This window comes from Thalassophryne amazonica, chromosome 1, assembly GCF_902500255.1.
Source record: "Thalassophryne amazonica chromosome 1, fThaAma1.1, whole genome shotgun sequence".
In the NCBI taxonomy this organism is placed as follows: Eukaryota; Metazoa; Chordata; class Actinopteri; order Batrachoidiformes; family Batrachoididae; genus Thalassophryne; species Thalassophryne amazonica.
The window spans coordinates 109,907,999-109,928,986 of NC_047103.1; the positions used below are offsets into that span (position 1 = coordinate 109,907,999).

Here is a 20,988-nt window from a genome sequence, read left to right on the forward strand (position 1 = left end):
AAAAAAACAAAAAAAAAACAAAAAAAAAACTCCATACTGGATGCTACACCATCATCTCCCACAGACGGACAGATACCAGGGAGTTTCTCAAACCCTCTATGTGTGGTATATGTGGCAAAGGTCACCTGCACGTACACTAGGCCAGTAATGTATATAAGACTGTGACTGCAGCACAGCCATTTGCAGAAGTGAGGTGAATGGAGCAGAGCAGGTGCATGTTCTGAACAGTCCTTTAAATAAATGTGAAATAGTTCCAGTGCTGCTATGTTGTTTCTTAAACTTACGAACCTAAACTGAGCTGTAGACAACACGTGGTAGTAGTCGACAGGGACAATCTCTGGGCAACTTACATATGCATCAGTCAGTACCACAAACATCTGACACTAGCCACATGAGGTGCTTTGAGGCAAGTTTTGTACACAGAGTGGAAAGAAAAAAAAAAACCTCCCAACTCAATGCGCACTGTATAGAGTGTGGAAAAGCTTGTTAGTTATTTAATCCCAGTGAGTTACCGGTTGTTGTCATAACAGTAATCAGGGAGCAAAATACTTTAGCGGATGTTTACTGACAAGTGCAAGTCGAAGGCATCAGATGCGGTGTGTCAGTGTGACACATGCTTTCAGTAATTGTCCCTACCACCTGTTGCTTGGCAACCTTGAGAGCTACACAAGACAAGTTAGCATAGAGGTGTAACTTCTAGCTTAGTAATCTTTCCAGTACTTGTACATCAAATTTAATTATAAAGATAACTTATTTACAATTGCACATAGTTTGTACGCACTTTTCCATTGAATTGAATGTAAAAGCATGTCCAAACTACTATACTGACCAACAACTCACAACCTAACCCCGGGCATATCTTCATGTGCCTTCAGGTGTTCCCCTTGGTGTTTACTCCCCTGACTGCTCCATGCCACCTGACCAACCACCCAACTGCTTGTCTGCCTACTCTTCCCAATCATTTCCCTGCCCTTTGCCAACTAATCAAGCTGGTGACTGCATTCCCTGACAGACACCTAACTGGTCCCTGTCGGTCACTGCCAGCCTGACAACTGTTCTGGTCCTTGCACTAACATCCTAGTAGTGCACCTTAGCTAAAATTTCCATAGTTTGGACTATGATTGAATATTACAGATTTATGGCCTAAAAGCAGCAACAAGGATGACAAACGTCAGTTTTAGTTTGTACAGAGGTCACAAGTTGAAGGTGCTCTAATTTTGGTAAGAAGTGATGTAAATTATTGGTTGACTTAATAGGGTTTTAAAAAGCAACAGTTTGCACCATGTGTCATGCTTAGTTATTTTTTTTATGAAGTAATATTTGTCATAGAATCCAGTGGACGTTGACCTTGTTTGACCTTTACTTTAGAGACCAAGCATTCAGTACAGACATAAGTATTCCATTGACTAATCCTATTTGCATCACTTTTTTTTTCCAAAATTAGATCCACTTTAAGTTTTGACCCCTGTACAAACTGAAATTGATCTTTGTCATAATTTTTGCTGTTTTTATCCCAGAACATTCAGTCATTGATAGACCAAACTATACATTTTTGTAATCTTTAAGATCAGACAAATAATATACCTTTTAATATGATTGGAACATTTTGAATTTTAACCCCTGTGTAATTCTTCATTAACCCCTGTAGGTCATTAGAGGTCAGCTCCAAGATGCCTCGACATCTGAAAATAAACACTGGTTAATTTAGAATATGTGTGGCAAATTTTGTGCTTTTATGACTAAATGAACAATCTCGCCCCACTATCCTGACTTGTGGCCTAACTGCAGTTTACCTTCCTTGCCATGTAAATTCGCTGGTCTACCCTCCTGGCCCTTGTTCGGTCCTAGTCTTTAGTTTCTACTTACCCTGTTGTGTGGGCCGCTGAAGAGGAGGTACTGCTGGCCCACCACCAGAGGGCGCCCTGCCTGAAGTGCGGGCTTCAGGCACGAGAGGGCGCAGCCACCTCGCAGGAGCAGCCGGGAGTGACAGCAATCAGTCATCACCACCTCATCACCAGCTGTCACTCATCACCATCCACAATAAAAGCCGGGCAGCAACTCCACCTCCCTGCCAAGAAACCGTCTACCTACAAGGTAAACTCTCAGCCGTGATTCAGTATTACAACGTATACGTGTTATTCTTGAGATTGATAGAGTTTATCCGCAGCTGGAGGCTGAGTCGGTGGAACTGTGGAGGAGACGACGGATTTCGCTCCTCACCAGATAGGTAACTCACACAGACGCTGCATATAATTGTGATCAGGAGGTGGGGGTGTGTTTCCCACCTACAGACAGGAGAGGACGTTTGCTGACTGTGTTACTGGGTGTGCACACACCCACGCCTGTTTCTGCTTCCTGCCAGCTGTACTGGCCACCTGGGGACTCAGGACTTGGCAGCTCCGGTGTACTTCAGACCTGTTGGCAGTGGAAATCGTGTGGGACCCGGCGTTTCTCTGGACAGACGTCTTCTATCCTCGAGCCTGCCCACACGTCACCTTTATACATTGACTGATTTCAAATTCTGTAATTGTCTGTATTTCGTTGTGCACATTCACAACAGTGAAGTTATCTTTTGGCTCATTCCATTGTCCGTTCATTTACGCCCCCTGTTGTGGGTCCGTGTCATTACACTTTCCCAACATACCCATTTTATTTTGTCATTATTTTATTACACTCAGTCTATTTTCTTTGTAGTTTGCACGTTGTCAGTTATGTTTGTTGGCATGTCCATATCACCTGTTCTCACAACTAGCAATCACACCATCTGTTGAATTTCCAACTTTTGGTAAATAAAGCACTATTTATTTAATCTGCTGTCTGGCTGTCCTGATTGCATTTGGGTTCAGTTTATACTAATCATAACACTTTAGGCTATGACTATAAAACATGGCTTAATAAAAAAACAAACAAATCACAGACTCTAGCAATGTCATTAATTATTTTAACATGTATAACACTTTTTTTTTTCTGATGAACATTAACAATTAGATCAATTTATTCATCACATCTTGCAAATTTACCAGAACATTAAAAATTTATTTTTGATGGGCAGAGATTTGGGCTTGGTGGTATATCACAAATTATTATGTAATCTCACAATTGAACGTTGATGCTCAGGTTCACTGGTGTGTGGGTATAAGTAAACAAATAAAAATTGACTTGTATTTTTTAAGGTTTTAAAACAATATGCTCTTCAGTGAAAATCTACACAAGATAGTATAAAGTAAAAATACAAAGTAAGTCACTGAATTTATACAAGAGCATTTACAAGTCACTGAGTATCACTTTGCATTCAATTATAACATTAACAAAAAAAAGCATTTGATGTGTAGTGATCTCCAACACTGGATTAGGAGGTGCTGGATGGTAACCACTGAAGTCGCTATCTGCTATATTGTGTCACCCACAACATGAACTAAGTAACACTGTAGCTGTTTTGTTTTGTACATTTCCCAAAATTAGTTAAATTCAGTGTATTAGCAGGGGCAGTGGCCAAGTGGATAGTGCGATTGGTGTCAGTGCGGAAGGTCCCCTCTACTCCTACCACATTTCTCCATATACTGTGGAGTTGCATCAGGAATGGCATCCAGCATAAAACTTGTGCCAGCTCAACATGGAGAGCCACCTCAGAGCTGCTGTGGCGACCCCAAGTGAAAAAACAAGGGAACAGCTGAAAGGACTTGCTGGTTTAGTTAAATTCAGTGTATTACACTAAAAGCTGCAGTGCACAGGATTTAGTGTCATCTAGGGATGAGTTTGCCAACTGCACTTTACTGTGAGGAATGTTCCTGTCTTTCGGCTGCTCCAGTTTTTGTAACGGGTCACCAAAGCAGATACAAGATCTGCACTGGTATTTGGCATGTTTTACGCCAGATGCCCTTCCAAACACAACTCCAGTTTTACCCAGAGAGACACAGACAGACCCCCTGGCCTTTTGAAGAGGTCTCCGATCCAAGTACTAATGCAGACCTACACTGCTTAGCTTTGGAGATCTGATGGGATCAGGTTCACACAGAGCAGACTGGCTGTGGAAATTTTGCAGGAATAATGGGACAAAATAACACCTGAAATGCTTATTCTCTTGGTATCTTAAATGCCAAAACCAAAATGTGTTTTAAAGTGTTATGACAAGGAATGGCAACATTACAAAGCATTTAAAGCTCAGTTTTGTTTTGTTTTTTAATGTGTTGCAGATCTGAAATCCAGGAATGGATATACACTAGTGTTCAGAATAATAGTAGTGCCATGTGGCTAAAAAGGTTAATCCAGTTATATTTCTTATTGTTACATGGGAAACAAGGTACCAGTAGATTCAGTAGATTCTCACAAATCCAACAAGACCAAGCAGTCATGATATGCACACTCTTAAGGCTATGAAATTGGGCTATTAGTAAAAAAAAAAGTAGAAAAGGGGGTGTTCACAATAGTAGTAGTGTGGCATTCAGTCAGTGAGTTCGTCAATTTTGTGGAACAAACAGATGTGAATCAGGTGTCCCCTATTTAAGGATGAAGCCAGCACCTGTTGAACATGCTTCTCTCTTTGAAAGCCTGAGGAAAATGGGACGTTCAAGACATTGTTCAGAAGAACAGCGTAGTTTGATTAAAAAGTTGATTGGAGAGGGGAAAACTTATACACAGGTGCAAAAAATTATAGGCTGTTCATCTACAATGATCTCCAGTTCTTTAAAATGGACAAAAAAAAAAAAAAAAACAGACGCGTGGAAGAAAATGGAAAACAACCATCAAAATGGATAGAAGAATAACCGGAATGGCAAAGGCTCACCCACTGATCAGCTCCAGGATGATCAAAGACAGTCTGGAGTTACCTGTAAGTGCTGTGACAGTTAGAAGACGTGTGAATCTAATTTATTTGCAAGAATCCCCCACAAAGTCCCTCTGTTAAATAAAAGACGTGCAGAAGAGGTTACAATTTGCCAAAGAACACATCAACTGGCCTAAAGAGAAATGGAGGAATATTTTGTGGACTAATGAGAGTAAAATTGTTCTTTTTGGGTCCAAGGGCTGCAGACAGTTTGTGAGACGACCCCCAAACTGTTGTGTGGGCCACTGAAGAGGAGGTACTGCTGGCCCACCATTCAGAGGGCGCCCTGCCTGGAGTGCGGGCTTCAGGCACGAGAGGGCGCTGCCGCCTTACAGGACAGCCGAGAGTGACAGCTGTCGCTCATTAACTCCTGACAGCTGTCACCAATCATCAACTCATCAACCACTCCATATAAGCTGGAAGACATCTCCAACCCGCTGCCGAGATATCGTTTGCCTTTGGAGGTAAAACTCTCAGCCGTATTCAGTAGGTGCTACTGTGCTCGTTATTGTGTTCCTGTTTTGGAGGTGGAGGTGTCTTACCCACCATTAAGGAACTGTCGCTGCTTGTATTTGCTGGGTGTACACACACCCACACATAACTGTTTCTGCTTCCTGCCAGCAGTACCAGATCCGACAGCCGGAGACGGTGGCCACCTGGGGACTCGGAACTTGGCGGCTCCAGTATTCTCTGGGTTCGGTGGCAGTGGAAATCATGTGGGATCCGGCTCTTCTCTGGACGGATGTCGTCTATCCTTGAGCCTGCCCACACGTCACCTTAGTACATTTGACTCTGTCCAAATTCTGTATTTATCTGTATTTCGCTGTGCACGCTTCACAACAGTAAAGTGTTGTTTTTGGCTCATCTATTGTCCGTTCATTTACGCCCCCTGTTGTGGGTCCATGTCATTACACTTTCACAACACAAACTCTGAATTCAAGCCACAGTTCACAGTGAAGACAGTGAAGCATGGTGGTGCAAGCATCATGATATGGGCATGTTTCTCCTACTATGGTGTTGGGCCTATATATTGAATACCAGGTATCATGGATCAGTTTGGATATGTCAAAATACTTGAAGAGCTCATGTTGCCTTATGCTGAAGAGGACATGCCCTTGAAATGGGTGTTTCAACAAGACAATGACCCCAAGCACACTAGTAAACAAGCAAAATCTTGGTTCCAAACCAACAAAATTAATGCCTCGCAGATGTGAAGAAATCATGAAAAACTGTACTACTACTGTTATTATGAACACCCCCTTTTCTACTTTTTTTACTAATAGCCCAAATTCATAGCCTTAAGAGTGTGCATATCATGAATGCTTGGTCTTGTTGGATTTGTGAGAATCTACTAAATCTACTGGTACCTTGTTTCCCATGGACCAATAAGAAATATACTCAAAAACTGGATTAATCTTTTTAGTCACATGACACTACTATTATTATACTATTGTTATTTCATAAAGGTGGCCACAAAAAACATAAAATATCTTAGGTTCATATTGTCTGCAATAATAAAAACGGTTTAAGTAAATGTGAGAACCAGTTTTGCCTTTTTTGCCTTCAATTTCAATCAATCAATTTTATTTATATAGCACCAAATCACAACAAACAGTTGCCCCAAGGCGCTTTATATTGTAAGGCAAGGCCATACAATAATTACGTAAAAACCCCAACGGTCAAAACGACCCCCTGTGAGCAAGCACTTGACGACAGTGGGAAGGAAAAACTCCCTTTTAACAGGAAGAAACCTCCAGCAGAACCAGGCTCAGGGAGGGGCAGTCTTCTGCTGGGACTGGTTGGGGCTGAGGGAAAGAACCAGGAAAAAGACATGCTGTGGAGGGGAGCAGAGATCAGTCACTAATGATTAAATGCAGAGTGGTGCATACAGAGCAAAAAGAGAAAGAAACACTCAGTGCATCATGGGAACCCCCCAGCAGTCTAAGTCTATAGCAGCATAACTAAGGGATGGTTCAGGGTCACCTGATCCAGCCCTAACTATAAGCTTTAGCAAAAAGGAAAGTTTTAAGCCTAATCTTAAAAGTAGAGAGGGTGTCTGTCTCCCTGATCTGAATTGGGAGCTGGTTCCACAGGAGAGGAGCCTGAAAGCTGAAGGCTCTGCCTCCCATTCTACTCTTACAAACCTTAGGAACTACAAGTAAGCCTGCAGTCTGAGAGTGAAGCGCTCTATTGGGGTGATATGGTACTATGAGGTCCCTAAGATAAGATGGGACCTGATTATTCAAAACCTTATAAGAAGAAGAATTTTAAATTCTATTCTAGAATTAACAGGAAGCCAATGAAGAGAGGCCAATATGGGTGAGATATGCTCTCTCCTTCTAGTCCCCGCTAGTACTCTAGCTGCAGCATTTTGAATTAACTGAAGGCTTTTCAGGGAACTTTTAGGACAACCTGATAATAATGAATTACAATAGTCCAGCCTAGAGGAAATAAATGCATGAATTAGTTTTTCAGCATCACTCTGAGACAAGACCTTTCTAATTTTAGAGATATTGCGTAAATGCAAAAAAGCAGTCCTACATATTTGTTTAATATGCGCTTTGAATGACATATCCTGATCAAAAATGACTCCAAGATTTCTCACAGTATTACTAGAGCTCAGGGTAATGCCATCCAGAGTAAGGATCTGGTTAGATACCATGTTTCTAAGATTTGTGGGGCCAAGTACAATAACTTCAGTTTTATCTGAGTTTAAAAGCAGGAAATTAGAGGTCATCCATGTCTTTATGTCTGTAAGACAATCCTGCAGTTTAGCTAATTGGTGTGTGTCCTCTGGCTTCATGGATAGATAAAGCTGGGTATCATCTGCATAACAATGAAAATTTAAGCAATGCAGTCTAATAATACTGCCTAAGGGAAACATGTATAAAGTGAATAAAATTGGTCCTAGCACAGAACCTTGTGGAACTCCATAATTAACCTTAGTCTGTGAAGAAGATTCCCCATTTACATGAACAAATTGTAATCTATTAGATAAATATGATTCAAACCACCGCAGCGCAGTGCCTTTAATACCTATGGCATGCTCTAATCTCTGTAATAAAATTTTATGGTCAACAGTATCAAAAGCAGCACTGAGGTCTAACAGAACAAGCACAGAGATGTGTCCACTGTCTGAGGCCATAAGAAGATCATTTGTAACCTTCACTAATGCTGTTTCTGTACTATGATGAATTCTAAAACCTGACTGAAACTCTTCAAATAGACCATTCCTCTGCAGATGATCAGTTAGCTGTTTTACAACTACCCTTTCAAGAATTTTTGAGAGAAAAGGAAGGTTGGAGATTAGCCTATAATTAGCTAAGATAGCTGGGTCAAGTGATGGCTTTTTAAGTAATGGTTTAATTACTGCCACCTTAAAAGCCTGTGGAACATAGCCAACTAATAAAGATAGATTGATCATATTTAAGATCGAAGCATTAAATAATGGCAGGGCTTCCTTGAGCAGCCTGGTAGGAATGGGGTCTAATAGACATGTTGATGGTTTGGATGAAGTAACTAATGAAAATAACTCAGACAGAACAATCTGAGAGAAAGAGTCTAACCAAATACCGGCATCACTGAAAGCAGCCAAAGATAACGATACGTCTTTGGGATGGTTATGAGTAATTTTTTCTCTAATAGTTAAAATTTTATTAGCAAAGAAAGTCATGAAGTCATTACTAGTTAAAGTTAAAGGAATACTCGGCTCAATAGAGCTCTGAGTCTTTGTCAGCCTGGCTACAGTGCTGAAAAGAAACCTGGGGTTATTCTTATTTTCTTCAACTAGTGATGAGTAGTAAGATGTCCTAGCTTTACGGAGGGCTTTTTTATAGAGCAACAGACTCTTTTTCCAGGCTAAATGAAGATCTTCTAAATTAGTGAGACGCCATTTCCTCTCCAACTTACGGGTTATCTGCTTTAAGCTGCGGGTTTGTGAGTTATACCACGGAGTCAGGCACTTCTGATTTAAAGCTCTCTTTTTCAGAGGAGCTACAGCATCCAAAGTTGTCTTCAATGAGGATGTAAAACTACTGACGAGATACTCTATCTCACTTACAGAGTTTAGGTAGCTACTCTGCACTGTGTTGGTATATGGCATTAGAGAACATAAAGAAGGAATCATATCCTTAAACCTAGTTACAGCGCTTTCTGAAAGACTTCTAGTGTAATGAAACTTATTCCCCACTGCTGGGTAGTCCATCAGAGTAAATGTAAATGTTATTAAGAAATGATCAGACAGAAGGGAGTTTTCAGGGAATACTGTTAAGTCTTCTATTTCCATACCATAAGTCAGAACAAGATCTAAGATATGATTAAAGTGGTGGGTGGACTCATTTACATTTTGAGCAAAGCCAATTGAGTCTAATAATAGATTAAATGCAGTGTTGAGGCTGTCATTCTCAGCAACTGTGTGGATGTTAAAATCGCCCACTATAATTATCTTATCTGAGCTAAGCACTAAGTCAGACAAAAGGTCTGAAAATTCACAGAGAAACTCACAGTAACGACCAGGTGGACGATAGATAATAACAAATAAAACTGGTTTTTGGGACTTCCAATTTGGATGGACAAGACTAAGAGTCAAGCTTTCAAATGAATTAAAGCTCCGTCTGGGTTTTTGATTAATTAATAAGCTGGAATGGAAGATTGCTGTTAATCCTCCGCCTCGGCCCGTGCTACGAGCATTCTGGCAGTTAGTGTGACTCGGGGGAGTTGACTCATTTAAACTAACATATTCATCCTGCTGTAACCAGGTTTCTGTAAGGCAGAATAAATCAATATGTTGATCAATTATTATATCATTTACTAACAGGGACTTAGAAGAGAGAGACCTAATGTTTAATAGACCACATTTAACTGTTTTAGTCTGTGGTGCAGTTGAAGGTGCTATATTATTTTTTCTTTTTGAATTTTTATGCTTAAATAGATTTTTACTAGTTATTGGTGGTCTGGGAGCAGGCACCGTCTCTACAGGGATGGGGTAATGAGGGGATGGCAGGGGGAGAGAAGCTGCAGAGAGGTGTGTAAGACTACAACTCTGCTTCCTGGTCCCAACCCTGGATAGTCACGGTTTGGAGGATTTAAGAAAATTGGCCAGATTTCTAGAAATGAGAGCTGCTCCATCCAAAGTGGGATGGATGCCGTCTCTCCTAACAAGACCAGGTTTTCCCCAGAAGCTTTGCCAATTATCTATGAAGCCCACCTCATTTTTTGGACACCACTCAGACAGCCAGCAATTCAAGGAGAACAGGCGGCTAAACATGTCACTCCCGGTCCGATTGGGGAGGGGCCCAGAGAAAACTACAGAGTCTGACATTGTTTTTGCAAAGTTACACACCGATTCAATGTTAATTTTTGTGACCTCCGATTGGCGTAACCGGGTGTTATTACTGCCGACGTGAATTACAATCTTACCAAATTTACACTTAGCCTTAGCCAGCAGTTTCAAATTTCCTTCAATGTCGCCTGCTCTGGCCCCCGGAAGACAATTGACTATGGTTGCTGGTGTCGTTAACATCACATTTCTCAAAACAGAGTCGCCAATAACCAGAGTTTGATCCTCGGCGGGTGTGTCGTCGAGTGGGGAAAAATGGTTAGAAATGTGAACGGGTTGGCGGTGTACACGGGGCTTCTGTTTAGAACTACGCTTCCTCCTCACAGTCACCCAGTCGGCCTGCTTTCCTGGCTGCTCGGGATCTGCCAGAGGGAAACTAACGGCGGCTAAGCTACCTTGGTCAGCACCGACTACAGGGGCCTGGCTAGCTGTAGAATTTTCCACGGTGCGGAGCCGAGTCTCCAATTCGCCCAGCCTGGCCTCCAAAACTACAAATAAGCTACACTTATTACAAGTACCATTACTGCTAAAGGAGGCCGAGGAATAACTAAACATTTCACACCCAGAGCAGAAAAGTGCAAGAGAGACAGGAAAAGCCGCCATGCTAAACCGGCTAAGAGCTAGTAGCTGTGCTAAGCTAGCGGATTCCTAAAAACACACAAAGTGAATAATGTGTAAATAATTTAGAGGTGATTCAGCAGAGGGAGTGCTTTAGTTAAGGCACGTGAAGATTACACTGTGAAAAAAATCGTTATCTAGTTAACTAGATCAATCTAACTGCGCAGATTAAACAGCTAACAGTCACATGGCACTACTATTATTATACTATTATTATTTCATAAAGGTGGCCACAAAAAACATAAAATATCTTAGGTTCATATTGTCTGCAATAATAAAAATGGTTTAAGTAAATGTGAGAACCAGTTTTGCTTTTTTTTTTTTTTTTTTGCACATTTTCCATAACATCTTGTCTTTTTGTTTTGGGGTTGTACACAAATGAAAAGATAATTCTAAATGTGATTGTACATTTCTGCTCAACACCCCTGTCTTACACTCTGTAGCTTCAAGTATGTGCAGTGTAAGCTTTGCTATTGGGGACATTTCTGCTGGAAAATCATGTTTTTGTGTTTTTCCATTTGCATGGTGTGTACTTTAATTTTTGAAATTTGGCTGCCAAACCTGTGCGTGCCTTTGCCATGTAGCATAATTTAAAATAATAATTTGCAGTTGTTCAACTTTGGCCACACAGGGCAGCAACATAAGATGTACAACCCCAATTCCAATGAAGTTGGGACGTTGTGTAAAATATAAATATAAATAAAAACAGAATACAATGATTTGCAAATCCTCTTCAACCTATATTCAATTGAATACACCACAAATACAAGATATTTAATGTTCAAACTGATAGACTTTATTGTTTTTGTGCAAATATTTGCTCATTGAAATGGATGCCTGCAACACATTTCAAAAAAGCTGGGACAGTGGTTTGTTTACCACTGTGTTACATCACCTTTCCTTCCAACAACACTAAATATGCTTTTGGGAATTGAGGACACTAATTGTGAGTGTCATGATTGGGTATAAAAGGCGCATCCCCAAAAGGCTCAGCCTTTCACAAACAAAGATGGGGCGAGGATCACCACTTTGTGAACAACTACATGAAAAAACAGTATAAGAACAATGTTTCTCAATGTTCGATTGCAAGGAATTTAGGGATTCTTCTCATCTACAGTCCATAATATAATCAGAAGATTCAGAGAATCTGGAGAAGTTTCTACACGTAAGCGGAAAGGCCGAAAACCAACATTGAATGTCTTGACCTTCGATCCCTCAGGCGGCACTGCATCAAAAACCAACATCATTGTGTGAAGCATCTTATTGCGTGGGCTCAGGAACACTTCCGAAAACCATTGTCAGTTAAAACAGTTCATCGCTACATCTACAAGTGCAAGTTAAAACTCTACCATGCAAAACGAAAGCCATACATCAACAACATCCAGAAACACCACCGCCTTCTCTGGGCCCGAGCTCATTTGAAATGGACACACGCAAAGTGGAAAAGTGTGCTGTGGTCTGATGAGTCCACATTTCAAATTGTTTTTGGAAATCATGGACGTTGTCTCCTCTGGACAAAAGAGGAAAAAAGACCATCCAGATTGTTACCAGCACAAAGTTCAAAAGCCAGCATCTGTGATGGAATGGGGGTGTGTTAGTGCCCATGGCATGGACAACTTACACATCTGTGATGGCACCATCAATGCTGAAAGGTACATCCAGGGTTTGGAGCAACAAATGCTGCCATCCAAGCTTCGTCTTTTTCAGGGGTGTCCCTGCTTATTTCAGCAAAACAACGCCAAGCCACATTCTGCACGAGTTACAACAGCGTGGCTTCATAGTAAAAGAGTGCGGGTACTAGACTGGCCTGCCTGCAGTCCAGACATGTTGCCCATTTAAAATGTGTGGCCCATTATGAAGTGCAAAATACAACAACGGAGACCCCAGTCTACTAAACAACTGAAGTTGTACATCAAGCAAGAATGAGAAAGAATTCCACCTCCAAAGCTTCAACAATTGGTGTCCTCTGTTCCCAAACGCTTAGAGTCTTGTTAGAAGGAAAGGTGATGTACGTAAACATACCACTATCCCAGCTTTTGCAGGCATCCATTTCAAAATGAGTAAATATTTGCACAAAACAATAAAGTTTATCTGTTTGAACAATAAATAAATTGTCTTTGTGATATGCGCCATTCCGTTACTCGTTACAAAAAAAAAAAAAAACACACGCACACACGAAAAAAGTCGTGTTTTCACCCAAATTACCTTTATAAAGTGTCAAAACAGTTGTTTATTATAGTTTGCTGTGTGTTTTGAATAAATGTGTGTGGAAAATTATTTTTCGCTTTATGTTTTCCTTGCCTATTTTTGATTGTAAACCTTTATTACACACAAAAACATATATATTCTGAAAGCAAAGGTTGTCCTGAAAAAAAGAGACATAAAACTTGATTGTGGGATGCAGGGAGAGCTGTTAACAGCAATAATAAATCATTTATGCCATGTGAGTGAACTCTCCAAAAAATGCCCTCGGACCCCAGAGGGTTAAAAGACAGTAGTTTTCCACACAGTAAAATCACCAGTGTTAAATTAACACTGACATTGAACATATGGCCCCACTCTGACCACAGTAGGACCATATGTACACTGTCAGTATTAGTTTTACACTGGTGATTTTACTGTGCATTAGACTTCTAGTCTTAAATCAGCTGTCCTACCTCCTTTGTTATTGCAAATCCGCACTGCGCTGCAAACAGAGAGCTTAACCTGACTGTTGTAGTTTTTTAAGACTTCCCTATATCTACTACGTGCAGTGATCGACAGCTCTGCGGAGCTGTTATCACGATGGTGTTCCAGTCCACTCAATATCCAGCTATTGTCGCATCTCTCCTGAAGAGCTTGAGCGGACATTGATACTGGGACACTACCTGATTTGGACTTTGGGCTGGAATAGAAAGTATTAAATACCAATTGTAAAGGTCAAAATAAAGACACACAACATAATAATTAACACATGCAAATAAAACAGGAAAAATATTAGTAACAAATTTACTTCTCTTCATCTGTGACCTTTTTCCCCTTCATCCTGTTTTTGGTCTTCCTCTTCTTATCATCATCTGATGACAGTGGTGATGAGAAATACTCAGATGACTCAGACGAACGTTCGCTGTGTCAGAGGAAAGACTTATTGCTTCTCTGGAATCCGTTTTAGAGCGGGTGTCCTTTTAAAGAACTGTGAAAACACATTTAAAAGATAAAGATAATTGATTAAAACACTAGAATAGACTCACTTTGCTGTATAATTGTAATGTTAGAGCAAATAGAGAAATACACACAGGAACAACACATACAGTACATTTTAATATAGTGAAAAAGATTTACCTGATGCCAACTGCTCCTTCAGAAAGTTCCGTTCATAAGTCAGCTCATCAATTTTGTCATTTTGCCAGTCTACCTTCATCCCCAGCATTTCTTTTCATCTGAGCTTTTTCATCCAACATTGGAGTTGGGGCCATCAAAACATCTGAGGCAGAGAGCACAGAGAAGTCCATTTATTTAAATAAAAGAAAACTAGAAAATTACACTGAATGGACAATTTTCAAGTTGCGCTGCCAAGACGTCTGGCTAGTGAGCCTCTCGCTCGTGTGTTTGGCGTCATTAGAAACAACAGCTTGTTATGACGCCTCGCAGCTAACCAATTGGTTGTTATGGGCCAGTTACTGTGTTTGTGAAGAATTGTGTCTTCTCCAAAAAAGCAAAACACTCAGTTTGTGAGTTTGAGCAAATAACATTAGAGTGACGGACTTCTGCTGACAGGAGCTTCTTTCAGAGACTGTTCATCAGTGTAGTCCTTGTGTGAGGGGAGTCCTGAACCCCTCACACCGGCAGCAGCAGGGCGAATAGCAAACTTCGACTGTGAGTGCCTGGCCACCGGGTCAATAGTCACTCCCGGTTATTATGATGCCTCACGGAGCGGCTCACTGATCCATTGTCATGACGCCTCACGGAGCGGCTAACAGATCCATTGTTATGATGCCTCACAGAGCGGCTAATCGATCAAAGCTGGACGCCAGTTAAACGATGTCTCCAAAAGTCAATGCAATTCCAGATTTCTTGTTTCATTTTGGCTTTGGTGTCCTTCGTTAGTGCCGTGTGACTGGGGCTTTACATTCATTGCTAGGAAAGCAAAACGACCAAAATACCAACATTCTGGTCGCAATGAACATGTTTTCACTCTTATTTGATTTCTTTGTGCTACTGACATCGTTATTCAAGCATTCAAAAGGCTATTCCTACCTCCACATAACTCCAAACAGCAACGAGAAAGTTTCTTGACAGTTCTTTTTCTTGAACGAAACTGTGTCTCCCTAAGCGGACAGAGTTGTGACACCATCACGCATGTGCGTGGGCACTGGTCTATCGCAACTTGAAAATCCCCCATTGTGTAAACACCATTAGGAACAAAAATGTAAGTGCTTTGAGAAAACATTGAGACATTATAAAGAGCAATATAAATCTAATCCATTATTATTATTATTATTTTATTTTAAACAATGCAGAAACACTTAAAGTGAAAAGTAGTCTTGAATCAAAAGGTATAACAGGCAGGAAAAAAATCTGAGTAAACCATACACATACATATATTTTATCATAATTGTGTGAAAAATAAATTTGTATATTAATGCGCTCTGTCTCCCCCTCTAGCTGCCACCTTATCGTGGTGGGGAAGTTTGTGTACCTAGATGATCCTAGGAGCTATGTTGTCGGGGGCTTTGTGCTCCCTGTAGGGTCTCCCAAGGCAAACAGGTGCTAGGTGACGGGTCAGACTAAGGGCAGTTCAGAACCTCCATGACCAGTAAAAAATTAAGGACCGAGACATCACCCAGTATGGTGGAGCCGGGGCTCCACCCTGGAGCCAGGCCTGGGGTTGGGGCTCACGCGCGAGTGCCTGGTGGTCGGGCCTTAGCCCATGGGGCCCGGCCGGGCTCAGCCTGAAAGAGCGACGTGGGCCCGCCCTCCTGTGGGTTCACCACCTGCAGAGGGGGCCATGGGGGTCGGGTGCAGAGAGGATTTGGTGGCGGTCGAGGGCCGGTGGCCCGGCATTCCGGTCCATGCTCACAGCCCCTGGCTGTTGGGACGTGGAATGTCACCTCGCTGGGGGGGAAGGAGCCTGAGCTTGTGCCGGAGGTTGAGAGATACCGACTAGCGATAGTCGGGCTCACCTCCATGCACAGCTTGGGCTCTGGTACCCAACTCCTGGAGAGGGGCTGGACAGTTCATTTTTCTGGCATTACCCACGGGGAGAGTCAGAGAGCTGGGGTCGCATTGCTTATTGCTCCCCAGCTCAGTCGCCATGTGTTGGAGTTCACTCCGGTGAACGAGAGGGTCGCGTCCCTACGCCTTCGGGTCGGGGACAGGTCTCTCACCGTTGTCTCGGCCTACGGGCCGAGCAGCAGTGCAGAGTACCCGACCTTTCTGGAGTCCCTGGGAGGGGTACTAGATAGCGCCCCGACTGGGGACTCCATTGTTCTCCTGGGGGATTTCAACGCCCACGTGGACGGCGACAGTGAGACCTGGAGGAGACAGTGAGACCTGGAGGAGTGGTGTTCAGTTGTTGGACTTCTGTGCTAGTCACAGTTTGTCCATCACGAACACCATGTTCGAGCACAAAGGTGTCCATAAGTGCACGTGCCACCAGGACACCCTGAGCCGGAGGTCGATGATCGACTTTGTTGTCGTATCATCTGACCTTTGGCCACATGTCTTGGACACTCGAGTGAAGAGAGGGGCAGAGCTGTCGACCGATCACCACCTGGTGGTGAGTTGGATCCGCTGGGAGGGGAGGAAGCCGGTCAGATCTGGCAGGCCCAAACGTATCATGAGGGTCTGCTGGGAACGACTGGCGAAACCCTCTGTCAGCGAGGTCTTCAACTCCCACCTCCAGGAGAGCTTCTCCCAGATCCCCAGGGAGGTTGAGACATGGAGTCCAAGTGGACCATGTTCTCCACCTCCATTGTCGATGCGGCCGCTTGTTACCGCTCTACACACTCCATCGGGTGCTTGAGGGTTCATGGGAGTTCGCCCAACCAGTCCACGTGTTTTGTGGATCTGGAGAAGGCGTTCGACCGTGTCTCTTGGGACAAACTGTGGGGAGTGCTCCGGGAGTACGGGGTCCGGGGTCCTTTGCTAAGGGCTATCCGGTCCCTGTACAACCGCAGAAGGAGCTTGGTTTGCATTTCCGGTAGTAAGACAAACCTGTTTCCAGTGTACGTTGGCCTCCGCCAGGGCTGCCCTTTGTCACCGGTTCTGTTCATTATTTTTATGGACAGAATTTCTAGGCGCAGTCAGGGTGTAGAGGGGCTCTGGTTTGGGAACCACAGAATCTCGTCTCTGCTGTTTGCGGACGATGTGGTTCTGTTGGCTTCGTCAAATCAGGACCTTCAGCGTGCACTGGGGCGGTTTGCAGTCGAGTGTGAAGCGTCCGGGATGAAAATCAGCACCTCCAAATCTGAGGCCATGGTTCTCGACCGGAAAAAGGTGCTTTGCCCTCTTCAGGTCGCTGGAGTGTCCTTGCCTCAAGTGGAGGAGTTTAAGTATCTTGGGGTCTTGTTCACGAGTGAGAGACGGATGGAGTGTGAGATCGATAGATGGATCGGTGCAGCATCTGCAGTGATGCGGTCGCTGTATTGGACTGTTGAGGTGAAGAGAGAGCTGAGTATGGGGGCAAAGCTCTGGATTTACTGATCGATCTACGTTCCGATCCTCACCTATGGTCATGAGATTTGGCTCATGACCGAAAGAACGAGATCGCGAGTACAAGCGGCCGAGATGAGTTTCCTCCGCAGGGTGGCTGGGCGCTCCCTTAGAGATAGGGTAAGGAGCTTGGTCACTCGGGAGGAGCTCGGAGTCGAGCCGCTGCTCCTCCACGTCGAAAGGAGTTGGATGAGGTGGCTCGGGCATCTTTTCCGGATGCCCCCTGGACGCCTCGCTGGAGAGGTGTTCCGGGCATGTCCCATTGGGAGGAGGCCCCGGGGAAGACCCAGGACACGCTGGCGGGACTACATCTCTCGGCTGGCTTGGGAACGCCTTGGGGTTCCCCCGGAGGAGCTGGGGGAGGTGTGTGTGGATCGGGAGGTCTGGGCGGCTTTGCTTGAGCTGCTGCCCCTGCGACCCAACTCCGGATAAAGCGGAAGAAAATGGATGGATGGATGCGCTCTGTGTTGAGCCTCGCGATTGACGTCGGGGTTGCACTCACTGATCTGTATGTAAAAATATCTGGATATCTCATTGGCCCATAAATGCCGTACAAACCAATGAAGCAAACGAGTGGCAATGTTACCGCTTGCAAGCTATGTGGACCGCACGTAGACGGCTTGTTAGAATGTCAACAATTTTGAGAAATGACTGAGCTGATTCTCTCATTTCCTTCCTTTTGTTTTTCAGTTAATGTAACCTTCAACCCTCCTAATCTAGGTGTGCCATGATTAGCTATTTCATTTATTTCCTTCCTTTCTTTTAGTACTTTGACACTTTCTTCCCCTTTTCTTCTCAGTTACTCATATCTCACTGATACAAAAATTCTCAGTACTGCCAGTGTCATGTATCACATACAATGATGTTGAATTCAGAAATGTAATAATTTGTTTTCTTATGATTCTAATGTCATTGTCACATAGGATGCAATGGTGACACTTTTATATTTAGTCAGACTCTTTTTTCATTTAAACTGCAATGACGACATGTCTATGATAAATGCAATGAAATTCAAATTTTGACTATATCTCTACTTGCTTTTAAATTCCCCTCATTTTTCTACATCAAGTATCGTTCACTCTGTTCACCTTATATAGAATATTCACGTACATTCATTGCTACAATTTTTCTTCACCTACTCAGTTTTTTATACAGCTTAGTTTAACTTTTTTTTTCAAACATGAAATACAGCATGCATCTCATTTTCAGGCTTATTCCCTCACGCTTACAGTTGGATTTTTTTAAATTATGATTTTTTTAATCAAAGTTTATACACGTTTGGTGTAATTATCAGCAAGCTCATACAGTACATATATATATATACACACACACACACACACACACACACACACACACACACACACACACACACTCATAACATTATGCTGTTTAAACAATGCACTACATTCCTTCCTCAAAATATGAAACATTCATGGACTCAATTAATTGGAAAAGCATTTACCATTAATCACAGAATCTTATTGAATTGAATAACAGGAAAAAACACATTTTATCTGTATTGTTCTCCAAAAGATTTCAGTACACACTCGAAATCCTTCGTCCACAGCCTTTGAACTGGCGACTTGTGAAGTTTACAGCTGCACAAGCAGGCACTTTGCATCAAAATCACCAGGGAGTGGTTGAAGGGAGTGATAATATGGTGGCCGCGCTGCTTCAGTTCTAATTAGCTTGTTAGCAATTCTCGAGTAAGCAAACAAAAATACATTTACTGTTTCACTGCTTGCTGTATTTTCCGCTGTCCCCCTCTCCTTACTGGCACTGTACGCGTTGTTCTTGTACACCATGTCGGCCATACTTTGTCATATTTAAAATTTTAAGAGACAAGGAGCAGCATGGAGTAAGTAAGTTGGTTCCAGTCCTCCATCCAATGCAAAGGAGTCGGTATCGGGTTATTTGATCACATGACTTTTAGTCAGGATTCTGACATTTTGCTGATTGGCTGACACACGCTGCTCTCTGATTGGCTGCAGCCCTTGTTTACAACGTAGCACTGGTACCACAGCCTCTGGAGGAGTGGAACCAACTTACATTTTCAGAGATTACACCACAGCCAATCACAGAGCGTGGCGTGATATCCAATAGCGGCCAACGTATCAGATGGACCAATCACAGCCATGTTTTCAAAAACACGCTACCAGTCTCTTTGTATAAGAGACTATGTTACCAGTGCTATGGAGTAAGGTCCTCTGTTGATGACATCATAAAAGCGAGACAAAGAACATCCGAGCGGCGCCAGTAGTGATCTCTGGGAAATATAGTCTTCACTTCAGAAAACGTCACAAAAAGACTTAACTACCAAATAATGAAGGCAAAGCCTTTGACTGAGCAGCGTTTTTCTTTATCGAAAAATATTGAAGTTGATTGATTGAAATACTGTAAAAAGTGAAGATTCAATTGGGCAATATTATTTTAAGAATTTTCTTCAGGGGTTGATGATTTCATTTTTTAAAAAAGTAATATTTACCAGGCCACTTCTGCTGGGGTGAAGTTGAGCTCAGCTCCTCACAGCTACCTGACTGCTGCAAAATACATAGCAGACAGGAACCAACATGTATGATTTTAGGGTTTACAAATGTTTTTGACCAGTATTAACTATTCCAGCAAAAAAACATCACCACTTCTGACGATGGGAGGGATCATCAATCTCATTAGACAACTACAGCCCACCTCAAGCTCGGAAGCCCACAGCCAGTAAGGTGCTGTCTCTCCATGGCCAGCTCGCTCCACATGGTGCATGAAGCTTAGCGCAATCCTCGAAAGGCAGGCCACAAATTTTGCACCAGACAACAAGGACAAAAGAAGAAAGAAGACTCCAGCTCTTTATTTTGCAAGCTGGAACATTAGGACCATGTGTCCTGGCCTCTCTGCTGATTTACAGCAAATTGCAGATGCCCATAAAACTGCCATCACTAACAGGGAACTCTCACGATTAAATGTTGACATTGCTTGCCTCCAGGAAACTTGACTGGCAGACAGCGAAACCATCAAAGAGGCAACTTACAGCTTCTTTTGGCAAGGGAAGTCCTTGGACAAATCCCGTCAGCACGTTGTCGGTTTTGCTGTGAAGAACACCCTGGTTCCATGCATTGAGCCACCGTCAACTGGCAGCGAATCCTTGCCCTTCGGCTTTCAACATCTTCAGGCCCAGCTACCATCGTCAGTGCATACGCTCCAACGCTCTACTCCAACCCAGAGGAAAAAGACCAGTTCTACGAGTCCGTAGATGCAGTAATATGTGGGATTCCCAGCACAGAAGGCCTCTAACTACTCAGATACTTCAATGCCAGAGAGGGTGCTGATCACAAGACCTGGCCCACCTGCCTAGGTGTCTACAGAAGGGGAAAGATCAATGAAAATGGCCAATGACTGGTGGAGCTGTGCTGCTATCAAGGCCTATAACAACTTCTTCAAATGCAAGGATATCCACCAGGTGTCTTGGAAACACCCATGGTCCCACCATTGGCACCAGTTGGATCTAGTCATCACCAGGCTTGCA

General features: G+C 42.9%; 1 long non-coding RNA gene across 1 annotated transcript; it reads right to left on the reverse strand.

Moving 5' to 3' along the window:
- Nucleotides 1–3,914: 3,914 nt before the first annotated feature.
- Nucleotides 3,915–20,606, reverse strand: LOC117520130. Its single transcript, XR_004563542.1, has 3 exons — nucleotides 20,475–20,606; nucleotides 6,184–6,189; nucleotides 3,915–3,926 (listed from the first exon to the last, which is right to left on the reverse strand). It is a non-coding gene; the product is annotated as an uncharacterized LOC117520130 (long non-coding RNA).
- Between the last annotated feature and the right edge of the window lie 382 nt (nucleotides 20,607–20,988).